We start from the raw sequence: 26,305 nt of genomic DNA on the forward strand, positions 1-26,305 counted from the left end.
CAGTCTGACTGGCGTTCTCATAAGAAGAAAAGATGAGGACACATGCAGAGCCCCCAGCATGTGCCCTTGGGTGGCATCTACAAGCCAAGGAGAGAAGTTTCAGAGGACACCAACCTGCTGGCACCTTGGGGTCAGACCTCCAGCCTCCGGGGCTGTGTGAGAAAGGAAAGATCTGCTGCTCAAGCTGCCTGGTCTGTGGTCTTTGGTCACGGCAGCCCCAAGCCCACTGACCAGCTCCCCTTTCAAGAACAAATATTTCTGCATCTCTGGAGAGCAGAAAATTGGGGGATGACTCAGCAGAGGCCCCTGATCTCTCTGAGGGCCCGAAAATCTCTGTTTTGTACAGGAAGGGTCCATGTGCTCCCACCCTCAGCCAGCTGCCAGGCTTGGCACCCACAGGAGGGTTCTCCATCCCTGAGGAAGGAGGGGCCATTAGCTTCTCAGCACCCCTACACACACACACACACACACACACACACAGTCCTGCTTAGAGAGTCAGGCCTCACAGCCTGTGGAGGATACACCATGGGCACTGGGGATATGAGAAGCTGTAAAATCCCAAATGACAGATTCGTGATGTCCCTGAGGGAATAAATAGGGAGAACAGATGGAGAGATGAAGCAGGGAGATTTCATTTAAATCTTAATAACATTTTGATAATTTAATGAATGTGGTGAGAAAAGAAAAGCAAACCAGTGCCAACAAGCTGAAACAGTCTGCCCACCCTAGTGTCCCCCCAAGATGATCTGCCCAGAATGAGGGGCACAAGATTCCATGGGTGAATCATTTCCTAAGGGATGTCAAGCATTTCTCTCTGAAACTGCCAGAGCTAAACACCTCACAATGGAGAGACCTTCAGGGTGACCCAATGCACCCCCACTTTCCCTATGCACCTCCTCAGGGTGTATCTCGGGGCCACAGTCCTCCACATGGTACCAGGTGATTTCCAGGTAAGGGGGGAACTTGGAGACATGCAGGGGACACAGCCCGAGTCTTCTCAGAGGTCAGGCTTGTCCCCCTGCTGATGGCTTATCTACACATCCAACCTGTTCCCAGATCATCTCTCCCCGCTCATCTCTGGAGACCTTCATGAAGACAGACCCAGTAGAGAGAAAAGAGCACTGCACAAGGAGTCCAAAGGCCAAGATCACAACCCCATCGTGCATCAACCATGGGATGTGTGAATTACAGTAGAAAAAAGACTTCCTACCTTGCAGGAATTTGCTGTGCAGAGTAAGGAGGTCTACTCTTCAGAAAATGGTAGGCAAGTAATTGGCATGCAACAAAAGCAAACCCCTCCCAGCACCATTTGTGTCCCACAACTAGCTCAGTGGATACAGGGGCCCATGAGTGTTTACTGCATGGGTGTTGACTTTTGAGGTTATTCCTCGAGAAGCAAATGCAGGCTCTATGGTTTTATGGCACACCCACACTGTCTCATCCTCAAGTTCTTATTTAAATAGATGTCTTGGAAAGTATAGGACTGAAAACAGATGAAAGGTTGGGGAAGACGAGGCCCCGATGTAAAATATCTTAACTGGGACATCGAGTTTTGTGAAATCATGGAGAGAGGAAACAAGCAGCTAGAAGCAGCAGAAAGACAGGAGAAGGAGCCAGAACTGGGGAGTGCCAGCTCTGCAGCAAGCGTGCTGGCAGAGAACAAACAGGGGACCGGGGTCCAAATGGCTCACGATGTGTAAGGGTGAGGCAGAGTCAAACCAGCAGGAGAAAGCTTAGTGATTCAAGATGATTCAGACAGAAAACCAACCCCAGGCACTCCCGCTTTCCTGACGGAGTCCCCAGAGTGGATGTCTGGGGACCCCATTTGTGAGCATCACTACGTAAGTCTTGATGGAGAGGAGGGAGAGCACTGATGATAAACACCCACTCTGAATCAGGCTCTATGTGCTTCTTACCTGCATCCGCAGCATCCCTGGCCTAATGGGACACATGTCAATGAGATCATGTGTTCATAGGGCTTGATGCAGTGGAAGTTAACCAAACGGGGACTGTTTAGTACATATTGGAAATACAGTCTTTGTAGTAAGACTCCTGGAGTCAACAGGCAAGATAGCATTAAAAATATTCTTGAAATAGGGGTGCCTAGGTGGCACAATTAAGCATCTGACTCTTGGTTTTAGCTCAAGTCATGATCTCAGGGTGATGAGATGGAGCTCTACATTGGGCTCTGCATTCAGTGTGGAGTTTGCTTGAGATTCTCTCTCCCTCTTCCCCTCCTGCTCATGCTTCTCCTCTCTCTCTAAAACAAATAAATAAACCTTTTTGAAAATATATTATTGACATAAATAGACACTTTCTTGAGGTGGGTGTGGAAGGCAAGGGAGTGGCAAAAAGGAGCTAATTCCCTGATTAGGATGAGGATCCTCCTAGTTCAAGAGAGCAGAGGTTCTGATCTCATTTGCTACTATTTCTACACCAACTCCTCCCTCTTCCCTTCCAGTCAAGGAGTGTCCTGTTTGGTTTGCAGGGCTGTGGAGTCCATCTTCAAATGTAAAAGAAAAAATATAGAAAGGTACAAATTGTGAGAGAATATAATAGGCATGAAAGACAAAGAAACAAAACTGTACCTAAGAATTATGGGTGACACCAGCAGAAAAATAAAAATGGTAGAAACCAAAATAAGTGAAGATGTACTTTATCACTGGGTAACAACCTTTGGGTGCACATTGGGGTCACTTTATTTTAAAAAATCAATTTCCCACCCCCATCCCTACAGTTTGGGGCTTTCTTAACTGTATCACAGTTAGGAACTTGATTTTTTTTTAAATAGCCTCTTCAGCTGATTCTGATGTACAGTCAAGACTGAAAACCATAGGACTAGATGAAAACTTGCCTAAGGTGACAAAACAAAAATTAGTATGTTAGTTCTCTGCCACTTCAACTTGCAGAATCTTAAGGAAAGGATTCTATTGTAGAGGTTAAAAACTATGGCTTCAGGATCAGAAAGCTCTGAGTGGGTTCCATAGCTCTGTTGTTTGCCATCTGAATCATCTTGGGTAAGTTGGGAGGATTAAATGAGATACTGAATTTAAAGAACCCAAACCCGCATATATATTAGATTCTCAAAAGGTTGGTTTCTATTATTTATTATCATTATTTTAACATGCAAAACTTTTTAAGGGGACTGAAATGAACATTGAGTAAATATTCTTACCATGTCTGGACTGCCAATTCTCTCCAAATTAATTTGTAATGTAACTACATAAATTTAAATGTAATTTGTAATGAAATTAAATTGGATTTCTACCCAAATTCCAACAGGATTGTTTTTTAACTTGGCAACATGATTCAGCAATTCATCTGGAAGAATAAATGGGTGAAAATAGCCAAGAAACATTTTAAAAGAATGAAGAGGGTCTTGTACTGCTAGATATTAAAACATAGCATAAAGCTAAAATAATTACATTAGTTTGGGCACCAGAGACAGAGAGATCAAGAAACAAAATATAGGGCGCCTGGGTGGCTCAGTGGGTTAAGCCGCTGCCTTCGGCTCAGGTCATGATCTCAGGGTCCTGGGATCGAGTCCCGCATCGGGCTCTCTGCTCAGCCAAGAGCCTGCTACCCTCTCTCTCTCTCTCTCTCTCTCTGTCTGCCTCTCTGCCTACTTGTGATTTCTGTCAAATAAATAAATAAAATATTAAAAAATATATATATAAGGTGGCTTTTCAATTCACTGGGGAAAAGAGGAGTACTCATTAAGTATGTATGATAGAACTGATTAACAATGTTAAGCGGACAAAAATAAAGACAGATCCCTACCTCACACCGTAAGTCATAATAAAGTCCAAACTATTAATACTATATCACATATAAAATCGAAATAATAAAAATAGTTAAAATTTATAGATGAATACTTTTCTGATTTTAGGATAAAAAAGGACTTCCTGGGGCACCTGGGTGGCTCAGTGGGTTAAAGCCTCTGCCTTCGGCTCAGGTCATGATCCCAGGGTCCTGGGATCGAGCCCCACATCGGGCTCTCTGCTCAGCGGGGAGCCTGCTTCCTCCTCTCTCTGCCTGCCTCTGCCTGCTTGTGATCTCTGTCTGTCAAATAAATAAATAAAATCTTTAAAAAAAAAAAAGGACTTCCTAAGCATGAAATGAAAAAGACCTTAGCTGAAAATATGAGTATGTAAAACTAGATTTCTACATGGCAAGAAGATAACATAAATATAAAGTTAAAGGCAAGTAGACTGGGGAAACATTTAGAGTAATTATATGTCACTGATTTAGTATACACAGAGCTCTTACTGACAAATACAGAAAACACCAACACTCAATCTGAAATGGCATAGGGCATGGGAAGACAATGCTTAGAAGAGAAAATATAATTAGCCAGCTAGTAAAAGTGATGAATCACATTAACAATCAAATGAATGAAAAGTAAAATAAGATATTTTCTCAGTTAACAAACTGACAATGTTTGATTTTTCTCTTTAAAGATAATACTTCTAGAAAGGATACATGGTGGGGGGGGGATGTGCTCATACATTGCCCTTGTAGGGTAAATTAGAACAAACTTTGCAGCTAGCTGACTGGAAGCACAAATAAAGAGCTTTACAGTGTATAAGCCTTATGATTTTCCAAATCTTATCCAATAGCAAGTATCACTTCTCTGATCAGAAAAAAAAAAAAAAAAATATATATATATATATAGAGAGAGAGAGAGAGAGAGAGTAAGTATAAGGAAATAAGGACTACGTAGATGGAAAATGGTAATCTCAAATTTCCTTGCAAACACAAGGCTTGAAACAAGTCAGACTTCTTATATTACATTAGTTTACAACAGCCAGAACCAGAGGTGGGATTTGTACTTGTTCAATTCAGGCAGGTCATCAAACAGCTCAGACCTAAGCATGGGAACAAATGAATTAGCCAGAGCTTTGTACTTGCACCTCAAATGACAGAGAACCTTCAACACAGCTCACCTTTCCTCATCTCCCTTAGCCAATAATCTCTCCCTGAACGCTAAAAGATGATCAAATGGGGAAAAGATTTATCTTTTAAAAGATAGCTCTTACCATTGGGAAAAGCGAGTTCCCCCAGAAATGCCAGCCCTTTGCTCCTTGCAAAGATAGGCTCCCCACCAGGATTTTGTTTATGTATTTTGGACCCTCCCTTATTCTCAAAAGTGGAGCAACTTGGCAGAGCCTCCTGCAGAGAATTCCATCTGCTGTCGGCCAGACAGAAGCTGGAGATTAGGAGTAAAAGCCAGGAACCCCAAGCAGATCAGCCCACACCCCCAGACCCTGCTTCCATGCAGAGAGAGCTCATTAGCCAGGACAGAAAATGTGTAAGGCTCCAAACAGAGCTGAAGGAGCTATAAACAGGAGCTAGAAGTAGAGAAAGGCAGTAAACTAATTTTGTTCATTCAAACTAGAAAAGGAGTGATTCATAAAAGCAGCAGCAATCATGATGATGATGATGATGATAGAAAGATGTCCCTCCCTGGCATTACTCTGGTTTGCACTGGCCCCTCTAAACCCAGTGGCTCCTGTGTATGCAGTCTTCTTGGGGGAAAGTGTTCAGCCTCACCTCAGTCCATGCCAGCGCTGAGAAGCCTCTCAGAGAGGGGCCGCCAGGTCCCACCTCACAGCCACCCATCGTCCTTGCATCTGGCCACTTCTTCAGGTAGATTTGCCACTGGTGCAGGATTCAGCATCATGATTCAGCTACTACTTGGACAGCTCTGGGGCTTCCGCTCCTCCCCTGAGCTTTATGCTCCCTCTCATGGAGCCTTCTACACCTTCCTGAGCTCTTAATGAATGTACTGGAAAAATGTTCTTTCTTCCCTTGGCACTATGCTACCATCCATCTTTCCCTTCTAGCATGGGCTACTCCATAAAGCCTCCTGCTTGCCAAAATTTCCAGACTAGAAGTAGGCACCAGCTGACACATCAAGCCCTCAAAGGAAGTCTTCTGCACAGTCTGCTCCAGTCTGTTAACAGTCCTGGGAGTTGGAATGCAGCTGGCTCGCAGGTCAGCACACACTCAGCCAGGTTGCAGGATACCTGTCTACCCTCCCAGCAAAATCTTATCTCCACAAGAGAGTCTTTCAAACTCCCTCCACCTGATTTTGTGGAGAGTGAAAAGTCTTTCACTTTTTTTCTTCTTGAGACTTATTTATTTATCATAGGAGAAAGAGAGAACATGAGTTGGAAGGGCAGAGGGAAAGGGAGAGGGAGAGAACCCCAAGCAGACTCCACACTGAGCAAAGAGCCTGACACAGGGCTCAATCCCATGACCCTGATATCATGACCTAAGCCAAAGCCAAGAGTCAGACACTTAACTGACTTCATCACCCAGAGACCCCTCAAAGTCTTTCACGTTCAAGCAAGAACGTCCTATAGGCCAAGATTCCAAAGAGTCTACCTTCCTCTTCCATCTCTATACTTACATAGACCCTGGGCTTAGGGTTGAGGACTCCAAGGCCAATTTTGATATCTCGCAGAATATCATGAGAGACTCCAGTCACCTGTGACCAACTGTATTTTTTTTTAAGATTTACTGATTTATTTATTTAATCTCCACGCCCAACATGGAACTCAAACTCACAACCCCAAGATCAAGAGTCTCATGTTCCATTGACTGAGTCAGCCAGACACTCCCATGGCTCAGTTTAAAAAACAGAGTGCTTAAGCCTTCTTATTTTCAGACTCCCACTCTGAGTGACCTTTCAGGAATGGTAGAAAAGTCCCACTCAACTTCTTGTTACAAAGCTAACTTGCTCTGGCACATCAAATCATTATTCCCAATTCTTCTCCCCCCATTTAATCATAATCTACATTCTTAGCCATGAAACACTGCAGTATTTTCCACTGCAGAGGGAGCAGTATAGTTCCCACCTCACTAATGTTGGGCTTTTGGCCATTGTGGTTTGCTTTGACTGATGAAATGTTAGCAAACATGACGTGCACAGAGGCTTTAAATGTGCCTGTACAGTTTGGCATCCCTCATGTTCTTTTATCATTTACCACAAGAAGAACATGTCCCTGGTAGATACTAGTAGCATCCTGATAGCTGGATTAAACCTGACCTGTAGCATGAAGGTAAGCCACCCCAGTTGACAAGACAAGTCGTGAGTAAGATAAATAAAGTTTACTGTGGGAGTCACTGAGCTACCTGGGGCTGTCTGTTACGTGGCATTATCCTTATGCAGTAACAGCTGACTAATACACTTGCTCTATGCCCAGCATTGTGCTGAATACTGTATTATCTCATTTAACTTATTTCCTTTAACAACTGTATGAGATAGAGCACTATTACTATTGCTCTTGTTTTACAGGGAAGGAAAGGGAGGCATAGAGCAGTGAAACACAATTCGCAAGCAAAGCAGATGAGCTGCAAACACGGTAATCTGACTCCAGAGCCTAACCACCATGGGACATAAAACAGAAAGAGAGAAGAGTGTAGCTCTGTGTGCTTCTGAGTCTGTGCTCTGGCTGCTGACCTTGGGCTCAAAGACACAATGGCTGCTTGTGAGCTCCCTATTAGCTATCAGCACAGGTCCGACCAGATCCCCGGGGCCACGGCAGTTTTTCTAGCTCTGTCAGTGCATGCAAAGAGGAGGAGACAGACTTCCCTTCCAGAATGCATGACCTTTTCCTGAACTTTGAGGAGGGGAAGTCCCATGGGGAATTCTAACCACGGAACAATCCTGTCTTTGTGAGGCTCAGCAATCCCACATTCTGCACGGGACTGTGGAACACACCTCCTTCTCTGCCTATTTTTGTTCTCTCTCTAAGCAAATATCTCCAGGCTTTTGCTTTTGAAAATTATTACACAACTGCCAGCTGCTGGGATTATACAAATAACCTGATAATAGCAAAGTGATACGCTGTCCGGTGTTCAAACACCACCACCCAGCAACAAAGCAGCCCCAGGGTGCCGCTTCTTATTCACCCTGCAAACAGAAGCAGCACAAACACGGGCCACCCACTCTCTCCCAGCCTCAGGCGGCAGGCAGTTTGGTCCCAAAATGGATTTTTTACACATCACCTTCCAAGACTCCCTAGGCACAGAAAGAAGGCAGAGTCACATTCTTTGCCAGAACAGTTCGTCATCAATATGACTCAACAATGCACTTTCTTTAACCAAACTTTGTATCCCTGACTGGCAGCAAGGGTGCCTACGGGTCTTCCAACTATAGACAAGCTAGCAATTCAGAGGGCGAGGCTCAGGTCTTCCTTGCCTATCACTAACCCCTGTGCCTGGCTCAGCAGACAGTCAAGAAATGTACGCTGAGGGCGCCTGGGTGGCTCAGTTGGTTAGGCGACTGCCTTCAGCTCAGGTCATGATCCTGAAGTCCCGGGATCCAGTCCTGCATTGGGCTCCCAGTGACATGGGGAGTCTACGTCTCCCTCTGACCTTCTCCCCTCTCACACTCTCTCTCATTATCTCTCTCCCAAATAAATAAAACCTTTTAAAAAAAGAAAGAAAAGAAAGAGAGAAAGAAAGAAATGCATGCTGAATAAATCAATGACTGTCCACTGAGCTAGGCACAGGGGTTAGTGATAGGCAAGGAAGACCTGAGCCTCGCCCTCTGAATTGCTAGCTTGTCTATAGTTGGAAGACCCGTAGGCACCCTTGCTGCCAGTCAGGGGTACAAAGTTTGGTTAAAGAAAGTGCATTGTTGAGTCATATTGATGACGAACTGTTCTGGCAAAGAATGTGACTCTGCCTTCTTTCTGTGCCTAGGGAGTCTTGGAAGGTGATGTGTAAAAAATCCATTTTGGGACCAAACTGCCTGCCGCCTGAGGCTGGGAGAGAGTGGGTGGCCCGTGTTTGTGCTGCTTCTGTTTGCAGGGTGAATGAGAAGCGGCACCCCGGAGCTGCTTTGTTGCTGGGTGGTGGTGTTTGAACACTGGACAGTGTATCACTTTGCTATTATCAGGTTATTTGTATAATCCCAGCAGCTGGCAGTTGTGTAATAATTTTCAAAATTATTATTAATTATTATTATTATTATTATTAAAGGGGAGAGGGAATCCAACTTTGAATTGTGCATATTTTAATTCTTAAAATGCAAGATTAGGACATGGTTATAGAAGCTGGAAACCCTTTGAAAAGGAAGGAAAGATGGAAATATAGCCAGACTTTCCAAGTCCATAACACTTACCAACGAAACTAATACCTAGGAATCCTTATGTCAGCAAGAGAAGCCAGCCTAGGGTGTGTGATGGTCAGGGGACTGCCTGTCCAACAGCCATGTCTCCTCTTACAACAGTCCTCAGTTTTCCTCTGAGAAACTCCCTTCCCTCACATTCCATGTACGACTTAGAGCGAGGTCCCTTCGGAGGTAGGCCAGGCACATGTCCTTCATCCCAGAATAGGAATCCTGAGCCGAGCACACAAAACCAGAAAACAGTTGAGGGACTCAGCCCCATGGAGGTTTCTAAGCAGCCCACCTGTGAGCAAAGAAGTAGGCTGGACTTTGCACAGACAGACCGGAGACTTCTCTCGAACAATACGGAGTTTACATCAGCACTGGGTCTCTCGCACTGATCCACTGTCTGACTCTTTCAGTTAAGCTCCTTTTCCTGAACCTTCATTGGAGACAGAGTGGAGGAGAGATCGCCAAGCTAGAAACAGGGGTTTGGATCACAGATCGGCTATAGGAAATAGTAAGTTACTTCTGTCAGGACCTCAGTCTCTCCCTCCACAGCATTAAGGGGCTGGAATTAAATAACCACAAAGGAGCCTTATGGGCTGGGTCAACAGAAATCGACCCCCGGAAACCCTGGCTCTTGGCAACATAAAGCTCACATTGTCAGGGCCAGTGAGGCTTGGAGTTTAAAGCAGTTAATCCCCAGGCTGGATGACTCGGACAAAGAGGATTAACCCTCAGACAAGAGAATCATCATCCAAATATAGAGCAATCCCAAACACAAGCACCAGCATGGGAAGCACCCCCACCTTCTCTGCAAATTCTTGTTCTCTAACCCCTTTGGTAAGCTGATAGATTAACCCTCCAGCCCCCCAAGGTCAAGGTGTTACACCTTCCCCACATTCCTCTCACACCTTTCTCAGTTCTGTAATCCAAGGTCCCAGCACTTCTGCTTTGAAATATACAGGTTTCTTTAAAGGTGCTCTGAGTTTGGCGAGTGAGTTGGAGCCCCTCCTGTGTACTGGGGACCGTGTGAAATACCAGAGCTGTGGTGGTAGGCAAGATGACATGGTCCCAGCTCTCAGGGTGTTTTCCAGTCTAGTGGGGAAGCACAACTAAGTCCTAAGCACCAGTGTATTCTGCTAAGCACCACGTAACAATCATCATCTCCTTGATAAACGCTCCTTGATAACCCCAGAAACTAGATTGTACTATGACCATTTCCCAAATAAAGAAACCGAAGGTCTGAAGTTAAACTCGTTGCCCAAAGTTATAGAACTTTTAAGTATCAGAGCAAACCATTTGGCTTAAAAATTATACGGGACATATGGGGCCCCTGGATGGCTCAGTTAGTTCAGCTTGACTTGGCTCGGATCATGATCTCAGAGTCCCAAGATCCACCAGCGTTGGGCTCCCTGCTCAGCGGGGAGTCTGCTTGTCCCTCTGCCCCTCCCCCTGCTGGTGTTTTCTCTCTTCCTCTCTCAAATAAATAAAATCTTTTAAAAAACATTATGTGGGACATAGAATGTACCACACCAAGACTGAATCTTAAGGTACACCACGGACCGGCCGGGGATTATAGCATGTGAATGTGGGTTCATCAGTTGTGACAAGGACACCACTCTGGTGGGGGAGGCTGCTGCACTCTGGCGGGGGGGGGGGGCTGCAGGGGGAGGGGCAGACACCTATGGAAACTCTGCAACTTCCACTCCCCTCAGCCATGAACCTAAAACTGCTCTATCAAAATAAAATCTTTTTTTTTAAGATTTTATTTATTTATTTGACACAGAGAGAGCCATCACAAGCAGGCAGAGAGGCAGGCAGAGAGGGGGAGAAAACAGACTCCCTGCTGAGCAGAGAGCCCGATGCAGGGCTCAACCCCAGGATCCTGAGATCATGACCTGAGCCAAAGGCAGAGGCTTTAACCCACTGAGCCACCCAGGCGCCCCCTAAAATATTTTTTTAAATGGATTCTACAAGGTAGCCCCATCATCTTGCACAAGTCAGAAACAATGAGAGAAGGAAAGGGAGAATATTGAACTTCAGACTTTTCAGAGTGTATCCGCTCCTGGAATAGTCACCAGAGGAAAGACTGATGTTTAACCTCGTACCTTTCCCTGCACTGAAGGTGCCTGGAAAACAGGCAACCCAATGGCTAACCCCGGGGGACGGGAGGGGGCAACTTCTCAATCTTCATGTTGTCAAGAAACACTCCTCTTGATCTTTCACGATGTGTTCCCATAAACCTCTGGGGGTGAAATGGCAAATTACAGTTTCAGGCTCTGTATTGGTGAAGGCAGACTAACCACCGTAACAAATGGACACTGTGATGTCAGTCGCTGTCTTAATACAGGCAGGGTTTATGTCTTGCACATGAGACAGCCCCAAGCAGGATGGGAAGAGGGTCTGGAGGAGTGTATGGAGGTGCATGGGGGAGGGACCTGTCACATGGCCACAACTATTTGCAAAGGAGGCTGGAGGATATAGTTTGTGCGAACCAGACGACAAGGAACCAGGTTTGTTTGAGGAAGAGTTTGCCAGGCTCTGCCATGAGGGCTGGGGGGGAGAGGGGGGTTCAAAAACTGCATATTTAACAGAGTTATTTTTAAATAAAGAAAATAACTCAAAATGCTTATATAGATGATGGGATTATAGGTGGGTTTCCCCTTTCTTTTCCCAATTTCCTGGATTATCAGTAATGTGGTTGTTATATACCCAAAATGGTGGCAAGGAGGGGAAGTGGGAGGACTCCTAATTAAATCTCGGAGCAGTTGTGGGTTGGAATGAGGCAGTTGCAATCAGGGTTGTAATCCAAGCAACTGTCTGCGAGAGAGTGGCTCAGGCTTTTTCAAATACAAGACACAGAACTTTCTGCTCCATTTGTTCTGGACAACGGTAATCTAGGGTTTTTTGGTATTTCTTAAATGCTGTCCATACTCTCCTGGGTCTTTCTGTACCTTAAAGCATCTCCAAGACATCAGTCACAGTTTCCAAAACTGCTATTTCTCTAATTGGATGGATGTCTGTGATCGAGGCCGTATTGGACTTCTGATCCACTCACTCAGTTCACACACAGCCAAGCCTTGTGGCCACAGCACAGAACAGTGAGCAGTTATCTCATTACTCAGAGGACCATTTCAAGGATCCAAGATTATTAGCTCCTCTGTATATCTCAGTGGTTCCTGGGTTTTTTCCACCTTGACATACCTGAGAACCTTTACACCACCCAAGAGATTCTAGTGGGTGTCCACACTACTTCCCAACAAACTTCTCCTCCCCATCCCCCTCTCCCTGTCTTCTAACCCCTGACCCAAACCACTTCACACTCCAAGCTCTGGCCATACCTGCCTCTTGCTTCCTGTTGTTCCCAAACCAACCAAGCACTTGCACATCTGTTTGATACTCTGCAAACCATCTTTGTTATCAGGAATCCCTTTCTCCTCCCCACCACCCACCTGAAAAACCATCCCATCCTTCAAGACCCAGTGAGGCCATAGCCCTTCACCTACTCCTTTCCTGGTCCCCAGCCTTCTTTCTTCATATAGCAATAGCAACTGCTTAGAGTTTGTGCTCCCAAAAAACATTCACTCGGTATATTCCTGTCTGATATCACCTTCTCACCTTGTGCTCTAGTTATTAATTAATGAGCTCCCCAGTGGCAGAGCCCAAGCCCTGCAGCCCTTGTAGGACGAGGCCAACAGAGGAAACTCGGGTCCTACCTGAATCATGTTCCTGCTTCCCTGATGAGCCAGAAGTGTGAGGCCGAGAGATGTGACCATGTGAGTTCAGAAACAGGGAAAATGGGGCGCCTGCGTGGCTCAGTGGGTTAAAGGCTCTGCTTTCGGCTCAGGTCATGATCCCAGGGTCCTGGGATCGAGCCCCGCATCGGGCTCTCTGCTCAGCAGGGAGCCTGCTTTCCTTCCTCTCTCTCTGCCTGCCTCTCTGCCTACTTGTGATCTCTGTCTGTCAAATAAATTAAAAAAAAAAAAAGAAACAGGGAAAATGTGATATGGAGAGGTTGTGACCTGTGCACACTAATCACCTGAGGGAATCTCAGTAAAGTACAGGTTCTGATTCAGCGGGTCTGGGGTGGGGCCTGAAATTCTACATTTCTAAGACAATCCCAAGAGATGCTGATGCTCCTGGTTCAGGGCCCGTACTTCCGGTGGCGAGGCCCTGGAGGTTGTTTGCATAAGCACATGTTGCACCTGGGGCAAACCTCCGAGGCCCTGCTTCCAGAGGAGGGAAGGTTCTAGAGGGAGAAAACAGATTACCCTTCCAATAAGAGAAAAGCGTAAGAGACAAAGCCTAGAGCATAGCAGTAGCTAAAAAGACATCTGCAGAAGAGCATGGTTTGGGTGCGGGTCCAAACCCAACCTGAGCATCCAGAATGAATGAAGTCAGATGATGCAGAGGAACACAAGCAGATTTCTTTCAACTCATCCTTGGAGAAGATAGGACGTTGGTCTTAAAATAATAGAAGAAACTCAGTTATGAGTCTATGGAGCACTGAGTTAGGGCCAATTAACTCTCAAGGACACCTAAAGTTGGACCCTTTTTGAAGTTAAACATCTCCACCTCCAGGTAAGTACTGACCTTGAAAACAAGCCTACAGGTAGGGCAGATATGTGAGTGAAGGAAACCAACTCTGGAGGCTGGGAAGCAGGTTGGATCCAGTGTCGGGTTTAAGCCGATGGGGCACTAGCAAGATATTTGCAAATTCCCTTTATAAGAGAGTGGGTGTGGCATCAAAAGTAGTAGAGGCTAGGTCAGGGTGGTGGGCTGAGGCCCAGGGCCACACCTAACAAGCCTTCATGGACTGGGTGAGGAGGGACCACAGCACAGAGCAAAGAACATGTTCTAGAGCATGAAGGCAACTTTGCATTTGAATCCACTTGGCCCTTTAGCAGCTGCTAAACTCTGGGCAAGTTATTTAACTTCTCTGAACCTCAGTTTACTCCACCATAAAATGCAGACAATAAGCCCGCACTTCACAGACACTGAAAATTCAATGAAGTCATGTATGCACAATAGTAATCCTTATCGTCACATGATCAGATGGCTAGAGGGAGCTCCTAGAGAAATAGCACCTAGCACATGTGTGTTCCTAGCACCTAGTACAAAACTGTTTGCTATAAAATTCCCCTTTTCTGTTGTCTCCACTTTTTTATAAAGTGAGAATAGAACAGATTTATCAGCAAGCCCGAAGTAGTCCTTTGTCTCTCCAAGGTGACAGCAGAGGGGCAGAGCCCTGAGCATGCTCCAGGGAATCTGGGGTGACAGACTGGATTGGCAGTTGCCATTAAAAGGGACTTCAGCCAGGCCTTGGATTCCGGATGTGGCATTTATACTATCTGCCCCCAGTGAATATGTCCCTAGAAGGCAGGTGTTATTCTAAGCCCTTTGTGCAAGTTAACTTATGTCTTCTTCCCCATAACTCTAAAGAAGAGGTCATTATTCCCATTTTACTGATTAGGAAATTGAGGCACAGAGTGGTTAAATGACCTGCCCAAGGTCTCACATTCATAAGAAGCAGAGCCAGGCTGTGGATCCAAGATGACTGGCTCTGGAGATCTTTGCCTTTCACCATCTCCAAGAAGCTCAAGAATCCAAGAGCTGACCAGAAGATTGAGTCAGCCAGAAGGGGCCTCCATTGTCTACAGGAAATGGGCTGAAAGCAACAGGACAGTGACCTGGGAATGACACAGATGAGACTGCGAAACCCCATAGGACTAACCCAGCTTCTGACAGCCCTGCATGGTGCCCTGAAGGCCCACACACTGGGTCATTGTGGAAACAGGAGGCCACCAATCTTGTGATGTGAGGGCAGCTTCTGCACCAGAAATTGGCCAGCATCATCCAAAGGACGAAAACAAATGTCATTCATTGTGGGGAGCGAGAGGACTTGGCTCAGCACACACCCTGCTTCCATATTGCTTATGACAATTCCCCTAGAGCTCATCTTCTATCACTCTGACTTTTAAGCTACACCTTTATAGGAACCCTCCTACATTGCTGGTGGGAATGCAAGCTGGTGCAGCCACTCTGAAAAACAGCATGGAGGTTCCTCAAAAGGCTGAAAATAGAGATACCCTACAACTCAGCAATCGCACTACTGGGTATTTACCCTAAAGATACAAATGAATTGCTCCAAAGGGGCACATGCACCCCAATATTTACAGCAGCAATGTCCACAATAGCCAAACTATGGAAAGAATCTAGAAGTCCATCAACAGATGAATGGATAAAGAAGATGTGGTATATATAGACAATGGACTACAGTGCAGCCATCAAAAGAAATGAAATCTTGCCATTTGCAACAACATGGGTGGGTAGAGGGTATTATGCTGAGCGAAATAAGTCAATCAGAGAATGAATTATCATATGATCTCCCTGATATGAGGAGGATGAGAGGCAGAATGGGGGGTTGCGGGGCATAGGGAAGGAAAAAATGAAACATGATGGGATTGGGAGGGAAACAAACCATAAGAGACTCTTAATCTCCCACAACAAACTGAGGGTTGCTGGGGGGTAGGGGAGTAGGGATAGGGTGGCTGGGTTATGGACATTGGGGAGGGTATGGGCTATGATGAGTGCTATGAAATGTGTAAGCCTGATGATTCACAGACCTGTACCCCTGGGGCAAATAATATATGTTAATAAATATATATATTTTTTAAAAACTACACCTTTACATTACTTTCCAACAGCTTTCCTTTCCTTATGGGGAGATGGAGAGGAGAAGTGAGTTGGGGGAAATTGGAGGGGGAGATGAACCATGAGAGACAGTGGACTCTGAGAAACAAACTGAGGGTTTTGGAGGGGAGGGAGGTGGGTGTTGGGTGAGTCTGGTGGTGGGTACTATGGAGGGCATGTATTGCATGGAGCACTGGGTGTGGTGCATAAACAATAAATTCTGGAACACTGAAAAGAAATAAAAATAAATAAATAAGATTCATTTTTATGCTTTGCTTAAAAAAAAAACAAGTGGCTGCATTTAACCCATGGACATTCAAGTCAGCATGGGTGGAATGTGTTCATTCCTCATCATAGGAGTAGGAGTGGAACTAAGTCCCCTGAGCTCTCCAGGGCCAAGATCAGGAGTGCCTCCCCTTGCCATGAGCTCTCCAGCCCCATCCCTGGGTCCAGCACTCTGCTCGAAGCAGGCTGCTCCACAAGGCCACTTACCCTCCCTCAGAACCTCCCTCGAGCCAGCTGAGCTCCACTCCTCTCTCTCTGTGCCATATGCTGCACCCCAGATCAGATCCGAGGCCACAGTCAGATTCTGGGCATGGCAAGAGAGCAGGGGCTACATGCAGAGTAAGAGCAGCCCTCGTTGGGTCTGGCCTTTGGAGGCTGGCAAGGGAAATCCCAGGGGATTTTTCAGAGGCAACATGGAGGGATCTAACCAGGCTCCCACCTGCCTGGGCAAACTAGTTGTGATGTTTCAGAGGACTTCGAAGCATAATCATGAAGGGAACCCAGGCCCCATTGTTCTGTTCTCTCCAGGTCTCTACCCTCAGATGAACTTCTGTTACTGCAAACCTGACTGGGTTCTGACCCTCTTGCCATCATTAACTTACTGCAGGACCATAGATAAGTAGGTCATTTTCTTCTCTAGACTAAGCACACCCCTTGGCACAGGAGGAGGACTTCCACTCCTACCCCTACAATGAGCAAAGAACATATCCCAAGGAGTTGAGATTCCTGCATTCTGAGATCCCTTCAGCTTGGTAGCACTAAGACCCTGTAGTTCAAGGAAGTCCTTTCACTGACTTGGACTTGCTCTGGACCTGAAAAGGAAAATGCCTGTGAAATAGTCATTAAAACAAAACCTACACACTTGGGAATAATGATGGCACATTTATCCAAGGACAGGGATTCATGTGCAGGTTCAAGGTCATGGGAAGACCTTGAAAACTCACATCTATCCCTGCTTAGGTGCGTTTTAGAGGCCCAGAGCTCCTGCCAATTCATGTGGCATTTGCAGCAGGCATGGAACCAGGGCATGGCACTGCACCCCCACCTGAAACAGCCAGCTTCCAGACTCCAACATCTGTGATTGGAGAAGGCTCCAGAGGTCTGGCAAAAATTACCTTCTCTCGCATCAATGCAGAGCTGGACAAGAAGGAAATAAGGTTGTTCCTCTACGTCTCCAAGGGTACCTTTCTCTGTGATTTCTTTTTGCTGGGCCTCAGGTTTCTCAGCTGTAAAATGGAAGTGGGAGAAAGGATGCAGCCTATAGGACCCAACTCCTCAAAGGGAAAGTTGAGTGTATGATCTTTGAGCTAGAAGAGGCCAGAATGGCAGCAAAGGCAGAGAAGTTGGGGAAAAAGACACCATTAGCTTCTGAGTACCTACTAGGTGCTGAAGACTTAGCTCATCACTGTCAGTTTTGCTCTCATTTCTTGCCCAGGCCAGTGAAGAATCACCAGGAAGAACTTCAGCCAGTGGAACAACCTCAATAGTACTTACTCACTCTCATATCTAATAAATATCTTGTGCATGCCTACTACGTGCCTGAAGCAGAGATAACAACAGATTTTTCCAGAAGACACCACGGGGCAGATTTTGTGGAACCGATGCCCAGAGACATCTGAGAGGACAGTTTCAGCATTTACATAATCCAAGGGACTCAGAAATTTTTACCATGGAATTCCAACAAACAATGGGATATTACTGAGCTGAGCCAGTGGGGTTGGCTTACTACAGAGAATAGACAGTTGGCTTCCCACTGAGGTACTTGAAAATCTCTAGCCCATAAGGCTGATTATTATCCAGTTGTCGTATTTTAAATATCATGAGCCCCATGCAAATCATCTTCTCAAGAGCACTAGCAACATTAAATGACAGGTTCTCAATTCTCTCTTCACACAGAATCTTTAAGTCCTTTAGGAACATAAAGATATGGCAATCACCTAATCAACATTTTGACCAACATATTTCCAAGTGCAGAAGCATAAAAGGAACAGCAGAGCATTTGGATGTCGTTACTATCATTGTCATCACTACCATCGCTAACACCGCCATCACCATCATCATCACCACCACCATCACTATCAACGACACCACCATCACCATCATCACCACCATCAATCATCACCACCATCACCATCATCACCACCATCACCATCACTATCAACGACACCACCATCACCATCATCACCATCACCATCATCACCACCATCACCATCATCACCACCATCACCATCACTATCAACGACACCACCATCACCATCATCACCACCATCACCATCACTAACACCGCCATCACCATCATCATCACCACCACCATCACTATCAACGACACCCACCATCACTATCAACGACACCACCATCACCATCATCACCACCATCACCATCATCACCACCATCACCATTATCAACATCACCATTATCGTTATCATCATCATTACACCTAAGGAAGACAAGGCTCAGAGAAATTAAATAACTTGCTCAAGTTTACACAGATAGAAAGTAATGAGTCTTGAGTTCAAACCAAGTTCTGTCTGATTCCAAATGTCACTGCTCCATCCCATGCCCCACGTGGTCAGGCTTACTACCCACACATAAAAATGGAGGCCAACTTACTATCTTTCTCTTACTTCCTTCTGGGCTTCAATTCCCCCCCCCCCCCAGCTATTGACCACTCTTTCTCTCCCTCTTTCCCATACACACTCAAACACACACACAGAGGAAACCACTTTCAGTTGCAGTACCTACTTTTCTCATTCCCTCCCTCTCAATATCATTGCCAACAAAACTCACCCTTACACATATCCAACCACGCCATGGGGAGGAAATGGATAGCACCTAGAATTTGAGACTGAAGTCATTCTAACCCTCCCCCCCTTCCAATAAAACTATTGCCTATGTCTCTCCTTTTATAAACAGGAACACATTATGCAAGATGCTGTAGATGTGGGATTTTTCAAGCGAGCTGGTAACACTCTTTCACTTGGCACAAAATTGATTTAAATAAATCTCTCCCTTTTTCAAGATTCTTCCCTGCTCCTGCTTAATCTTAAATTAAGAGCAGTATAATAATAACCAAAGAACATCACACCCCTGAATTTCAGCCACCTCTCTCTGGAAGATCTTGTCTCCCTTTTTTTGAAAGTATGAGCTATTTTTTTGGCTTCCACTCCTTTCTCTTTCTTTCTTGTCACCACACATTGCTTTCTGTAAGAAATAAGCAATTGGAGACTTTGTATTTAAAGTCTGTTTTTAGTCCATGAAATCCACAATAAGGCTCCCACAAGACCTTGGAAAGAAAGGGAATAACTGCAGGGAGTTACACTTCAAGATCCACTGAAGCAACGACGTATAGTCACCGCCAATGAATAAACAGTTTCATTCATTCGTTCATTCATTCATTCAATAAATATTCATTGAGCACGTACTATGTGCCAGGCAACATTCTGGACACTGGTGATAGAGCAGTGAATTGGCTTACTGAAGGGACAAATAAATAACATGCTAATGACCCTCAAATTTGTGTCTCCTAAAAACCCTTCCTTCAACTCTAGACTCACATATATAACTATCTACTTAACATCTCTCATTGGACATCCAGTTGAACCCCATGACTCTTCCTTCTCTATCTCAGTAGAGGGCTTCTTCTTCCAGTTGCTCAAATCAAAATATGTGGAGTCATTCTTGACTCCTTTCTCTCTCATACCTTAATCTACCAATCAGCAAGTCCTGTCTTCTCCATCATCAAATATATCCAGAATTTGACTTCTCACCATCATCACTAGCCACCTTGGTCTAAACCACCAGCACCTCTCACCTGAAGAACCACAGTAGCCTCCTGGTTGCTCTCCGTGTTTTAGTTCTTGACCCTTTAAGTTGATTACAAAGTCTAAATCTCAACTGATCATTGTAATATATATATCAGATCCTGGCAACTAGTGGTCAAAATTCTGCAATAATTTCTCATCTTGCTTAGAGTAAAAGCCAAAATCCATACAAAGCCCTACAAGACTATGAATTGCCTAACTGCCTGCTAGTTCCCTGATCTCAACTTCTACCATGTTGACCCTCTCTCAGTTCCTTCTCCATGAGTCTCCTTGCTGTTCCCAAAACATACCAGTACTCTGTCACCTCAGGGCCTTTGAGATTGTTGTTTCCCCTGCCTAAAACAATCTTTACCCAGATATCCATCTAGCTCACTCTTTTACTTCCTTCATGTCACCCTGACCACTTTCTATAAAATGCCACCACCCACTCAACCCTGTTTTCCACTCCCACTCAACCAGGCTCCCCCAAACCCCCTTCCCCATTCGATGTTCTGTCATTACACGTTTATTTATTTATTTCCATATTATTTATCTCCCCCAACTAGAATTAATGTTTCACGAAGATAGACATTGTATTTTATTGCTGTATCCCCTGCCTATAACATACCTGATACACGGAGATACTCAAAAAAACATCTGGTGAATGAATGATGATCTAAAGGTATATACGCCCAAAGTTCAGCCATGGAAACACGGAAGAAAGAGGATAGGGGCCAGTAGCAGGCATTGACCATTCAAACAGAGTCCAGGAGAAAAGGAGCCTTAGCCAGGGTACTTTAAATATTAAGGTATCTAAAGTAGATTGATTGCAAAAATATCCCTAATTCTTCCCTTCCTTATACCGACACTATTTGCAATGTGCCTATGTAGCTCCTTTCATCAAGAAGTAGAGTCTAGGGGCGCCTGGGTGGCTCAGTGGGTTAAAGCCTCTGCCTAAAGGCTCAGGTCATGATCCCAGGGTCCTGGGATCGAGCCCCACATCGGGCTCTCTGCTCAGCAGGGAGCCTGCTTCCTCCTCTCTCTCTGCCTGCCTCTCTGCCTACTTGTGATCTCTATTTGTCAAATAAAAAAATAAAATCTTTTAAAAAAAAAAAAGTGGAGTCTATTCCCTGCTCCCTCATTCTGCACTGGCCTTATGACATCCTATCAATAGACAAGGATGAAATGATAGTGTGCCTGCTGTAAGTTTAGGCCACACGAGGTCATGCCGGTTTCCACTCTCGCCCAGACTCCTGCCACTACTATGTGAGCATGCTAGACTCACCTGTTGGGGGATGAGAGACTCCACGGAGCAGAGCCCAGTCATCCCAGCTGAGGCCATCCTAAAGCAACCAGTCCTTGGCCACTCCATTAGCAGACCAAAATCACATGAGTAAGGCCAGCTGAAATCAACCAAGCATAACCCAGATCTGCAGACTTCCAGTCCAACCCACAGACATGTGAGAAAACAATAAATGGTTGCTTTCTGGGAGGTTTCTCCTGGAGTCCCATTGCCAATATCAACCCTAATGTTGTGAATTGAATTGAGCAGTGAATTGGCTCAATGTGTGTGGTCAGTCCCTGGGATAATCATCTAAGATGCTCAGCTCTGAGTACATGCTCATTGGAAAACTTCCTCCTTATGACTTAGACCTCATGAAGGGGAGTCTGCAGGAAGACCTATTCACCATGTCACATGGGGTCTCAGCCATTACAAATCAGTAGAGTGGCATGCAGGTGAGCAAGGTCACAGAGATGTGGCAGAGAGACAGATCAGGTTTGCAAGGCAGCAAAACTAAAAGCTAGACCCTGGATGAGAGAAATTCACCAAGGTAAGTGTCACTTCTGAGGCATCTTGAGGGAAATCCTGCCAGTCACCCTGGTGGTGACCCAGCCACATGACATCCTATCTCACAAAAACTTTAACAAGGTTCTCAGACACCCCAGCCCCATTTCTGTCCATAGAACACATTGCAGGAGCTCTACTGCTCCTCAAATAGTTGTGGGGTGGAGATCTCAAATCTGTAGGGGAACAAAGTCTCAAAAGGGCAGAGTAGCACACTGTGGTCTTCCTCCTAACCAAGCAAGATGGAACCCTCAAACAGATTCATCATATGACATCAGGTAAATGCATTCCATGAGATGCTGGAGGTCAGGATATTTCCAATGAACTCCAACACCTTTCCACTACCATGGAAACTCTTACCATTTGCAGAGAAAACAAATAACTAGCAAGAACAATGTCTGCAAGAATATTCACTAAAGGTGGTTCTTTCTTTCATGGTGGGGGGAAGGAAACAAACATAATGTTCAGGTTCAAAAGGAACACAAATACTTGATCTGCATGAAAGATTTCTGCACACTGTCTTGCACTGATTCCCTAATTCCTGTGCCTCTCAGCACCTTGCAAAGATTTGTGCTTCGGATTACTGCACTGACTTGTGCTCCGAGTGACCACAGGAACCTACATCTACTGACCAACCTTCTTCTAAGCATAGAGTGTAGCATTTCAGCCAATTCCCGAAACAAGAGCTCAGGACATAAATCTTAGTGACACCTATAAATCGTAAGAGGCAATACCCCAGTGACCTTGCCACGTCACCCATCCTACCTCAAGTCCTACTGCTGACCCCCTCCCTCTCTAATCCACGGCCTCCTTAGCCTCCTTTCTGATTTTCCTTATGAACGCACCTCTCTCCTCTTCCAGGGATTTTGCAGGTGCTGTGACTCTGCCCAGAGTGCTCATTCTCAGCATCTGGCTGGGTCACTCCCTCACTTCCGCAAGGGCTCTGATCAAATGTCACTTATCAGCAAAGCCTTCCCTGACCAGGCTGCATAAAAAAATAACAATTCTCACCGCATTCTCTGGCAGCATTCCTCCTTCCTCTTACCCTGCTTTATTTCTCTCCATTATAATGTATCATTGGCTGATTCACTATCTAATTACTTAGTTATTTGTTGGTTTACACACACACACAAACACACACACACACACACACACACACATTAAGCTCCTTGAGGATAGGGGTTTCCTTTAGTTCAATTCTGCATTCCCCACACATAAAGCAGTCACTGACACACAGTAGGTACTCAGTAGATGAACTGTAATTTCTTGAACACAGTCTTTGTGCCATGCAATTTATGCCCAAAAATCATTCACCAATGAACAAATATTTTGTAAGTATCTACCACATAATTCTTATAACAATGCTATTGTTATCTCCATGTTACAGATCAGGAAAGCAAAGCTCAAAGAGAAGCTCTAACTTGCCCAAGACACTCACCTAGTTTTGTTTGCCCATCAAAGCCTGGGCTTCTCACAGGGTGCCAGCCTGCTTTTCAAACATCTTAATGATGGTTTAGATTACCAAACGCATGTGATACGCAGCTCTGGCCAACATGCATCAGGCAAGGGCTCGATCATATTTCATCCCCCACCACATTTTTTGTGCAGGAAGAAACATCCATTAGGTTGGATTTTCATCTCCCAGACAGCAGGTTGGTAGTAACGGCTTCCTTTTTCCTTCACGTGCACTGAGATGGAATCAAGGTCAGAGCTTTCCCTTTGAACTGGGCCGGGACAAGTACAGACAGGTCAGGGACCCAAGGGAAAAGAGGGCAGAAGTTCATCTCCTCTGAAAAATCCCTGAGAATTTTCCAGAATCCCTGCCTTTTTGAAGGACTGCTTCAAAACCTTCTTGGTCCTAGAATTTAGGAAAAATCAATTTTTCTAAAAAGAAAAAAAAAAAAAGCCTGACCTGCATTGGACACATTCCTGTGTGTGTGTCTACTGGGGTCTGGCCATGCACTGCAAAAGCCAGCCCAGGGCGCCTGGGTGGCTCAGTGGGTTAAGCCTCTGCCTTCAGCTCAGGTCGTGATCTCAGGGTCCTGGGATCGAGGCCCGCATCAGGCTCTCTGCTCGGCGGGGAGCCTGCTTTCTCCTCTCTCTCTATGCCTGCCTCTCTGCCTACTTGTGATCTCTCTCTCTCTCTCTCTCTGTTTCAAATAGATAAATAAAATCTTTAAAAAAAAAAAAAAAAAGCCAGCCCAGTCGTGACTTGGAGACCTCTCCCCATCCAGTGGCTGGGATGCTGATGGGGTTGGACAGCAATGTGGGTCACTCACAGACCAAGAGACCAAGAGAGTGTCCCAGTCCCTACCGAAATCAATGTCATACCTCATCTGTGAGGGCTTCATTTAAAAAATAATCTCCTGGCACAATTAATTCCTTCCTCCTCAGGACTCCCAACACTCCGTTCCTCACACCTGCGTGACTGAACTCATCACACTTGATTATTACAGGTGTTTCTCCCCCCACCAGGTGTGAGCTTCTGGTGAACCTAGACTTTGTTTTCCTCATCTCTGCATCTCCAAGGACTAATGAAGCCTCTGACACATTCTAGGTGCCGGGTGAGTATTTGCTGACTCAGGAAAGATGCAGAAGGAGCCTGTACTAAATCTGCTGCATTGCCTAGAGCAGGCAGGACAAGCCACCTCTTCTAGAAAGGGCAGGATGCAGAAACATAGAAGCGGTCCAGTGTCCAGATCAGCGGCTGAGCTGGCGGCAATGCTCACCTCTCCCCTCTACACACACCTTTCGCCCCTCACCTGCCTGCTGGAACCTCAAAGCTACCCACATTTACCTCCCAAACAGGCTTCCAGAAAACAAGCAGGGACTCCTCCCACCCACCCACTCCCAGCACCCCACCCCACCCAGCCAGCTCTTAGCAGAGCCCAAGACAAGGACATTAAGTTACCTTGAAAAGGACCTAGTTTGCATCTGCGATCGCTGTTCAAGGGTCGCGTTTCCCCAGCCCTGCCAAACCCGGGACGGCAGAGATAGCTAACACCCGTCTGCGGAAGAAACGGCTGTGCCTCGCTCCTCCCTGGCCAAACGCGTTTGCTCCCCCATCCCCGCAGAACAAATCACGTTCTTTTCCTTGCGCTAAAACCCATCTCTAAACAAATCCTCTCTGTGTCCCTAAAAACCGGCTCCCACGCCCACGGAGGGCGCCCTCCACATGCAGAAACACACACTCACGAGCCCCAGCCCAGAGCCACCAGGGGTAAGCATGTTTTCATCGGCTCTTCGGCAACAAACCGCCACCAGCAAAACCCGTCTCCTAGGGACGGAATTGAAACTAAAAGCTAAGCTAGGAAGCTTAGGGAAACGGACTTAAGAAATGTCAGTAGCCGAAGTTGCGGAACTGTACGGCGCTAATAGTTCGAACCGGGTTTAAAAACAGCCCTTGGGGATGCCACCTTCAAAGAAGCGCGCAGCCGCGGGCGGCCGGCAAGTCCTTGCTTCTCCGCGCCGGCTTTCCAAGACTCTCCCCCGTCTTTGGGGCCATTTACTATAAACAACGTTCAGAGGGAGTAGCTGTCCGTTTCGGCCCCGCAGGCGAGCTGGGGAGGCCCCTGGAGCGCGCGGAGTCCGCGCCGGGCCGGCTCTGCACGCTCCGGAGCGAGCCACGGCGTCGCCTACCTGGGTGGGAAATCCGCGGGCGGGGGCGGGTGCGGGTGCGGGCGGAGCAGCGTCGGCGCTGGCGGCTCGGCCCGCAGCTCCGGCCACCGCGGCGCTGGGGCGATCCCGGCGGAGGCAGGAGTCCGCGGCTGTCACACCTGCATCACCGCGCCCACGCCGCCGCCGCGGGCGGCCCAGGCGCAGCGCGCAGCGCGCCCCCGCCGCTCCGAACACCGAGGGCGGGTTGGCTCCTGGGTCCTCTGTGCAGCGGGATCTGATCCTAACCCGCTTTCTCCCCCGGCCTAAGCATTAGCAGTATCCGCGGCCGGCAGCTCTGGGCTTCTAAATCCCTCCTGATTGGAGGCGCAGTGCCTGCGAAAGCTGGCTGGGAAGGGGGCCGGCGGGGCCCCAGGCTGTCTGGATTTGTAGACGGATAAATGTTAAACTTATTCCTGGAGTTTCGAGTTTGGTACCCGGGTGATTCTGGTCTTCACCTCGCTTCCGTCTCTCCACCCCGCCCGGGGCGAGGGGGCGCTGTGGACTCCACATCCCCTCCCACCAGCTCCGAACTAGAACGCATCAGAGGACAGGACTCAAATTCCTGGCAAGGGCAATCCTCTGCTAATTGCACCGCCGAAGTATCTCAGATAACGGGTGCGGTTAAATCGCTAGGTCCTTGTTACCTCATCAGGGAGCTGAGTGAGAAGAACCTATCTGGCGAGTGGAAAGAAAGAGGAAGACACGATGGGGCTTGCTGCATCAAACAAACCCCTCCACCTGTCTCCATCCTTCCAATACCCCCCCCCCATCCCACCGCCATGCCCCATCCACCCAGAGAAGAGTTCACCCTACAGTGAAAGGCTCTTTTCAGGAGCAAGGTTCCTTCTAGAAGGAACTGAGAAGGAACCTAATGACACTGGAAATTCAGAGGTGAAA

General features: G+C 46.5%; 1 protein-coding gene across 1 annotated transcript in view; it reads right to left on the minus strand.

The window, feature by feature from the left end:
• The window catches only part of LOC111152576 (synaptic vesicle glycoprotein 2B), a 183,527-nt gene extending 158,666 nt beyond the window's left edge, over positions 1-24,861 (minus strand). The window contains exon 1 of the mRNA XM_022511064.1: positions 24,663-24,861. The gene's annotated coding sequence lies outside the window, so the exon portion shown is untranslated. The remainder of the gene's footprint in view (positions 1-24,662) is intronic.
• Positions 24,862-26,305: the final 1,444 nt, after the last annotated feature.

This window comes from Enhydra lutris, unplaced genomic scaffold (genome assembly GCF_002288905.1).
Source record: "Enhydra lutris kenyoni isolate GAN:26980312 unplaced genomic scaffold, ASM228890v2 scaffoldscaffold29, whole genome shotgun sequence".
Lineage (NCBI taxonomy): Eukaryota > Metazoa > Chordata > Mammalia > Carnivora > Mustelidae > Enhydra > Enhydra lutris.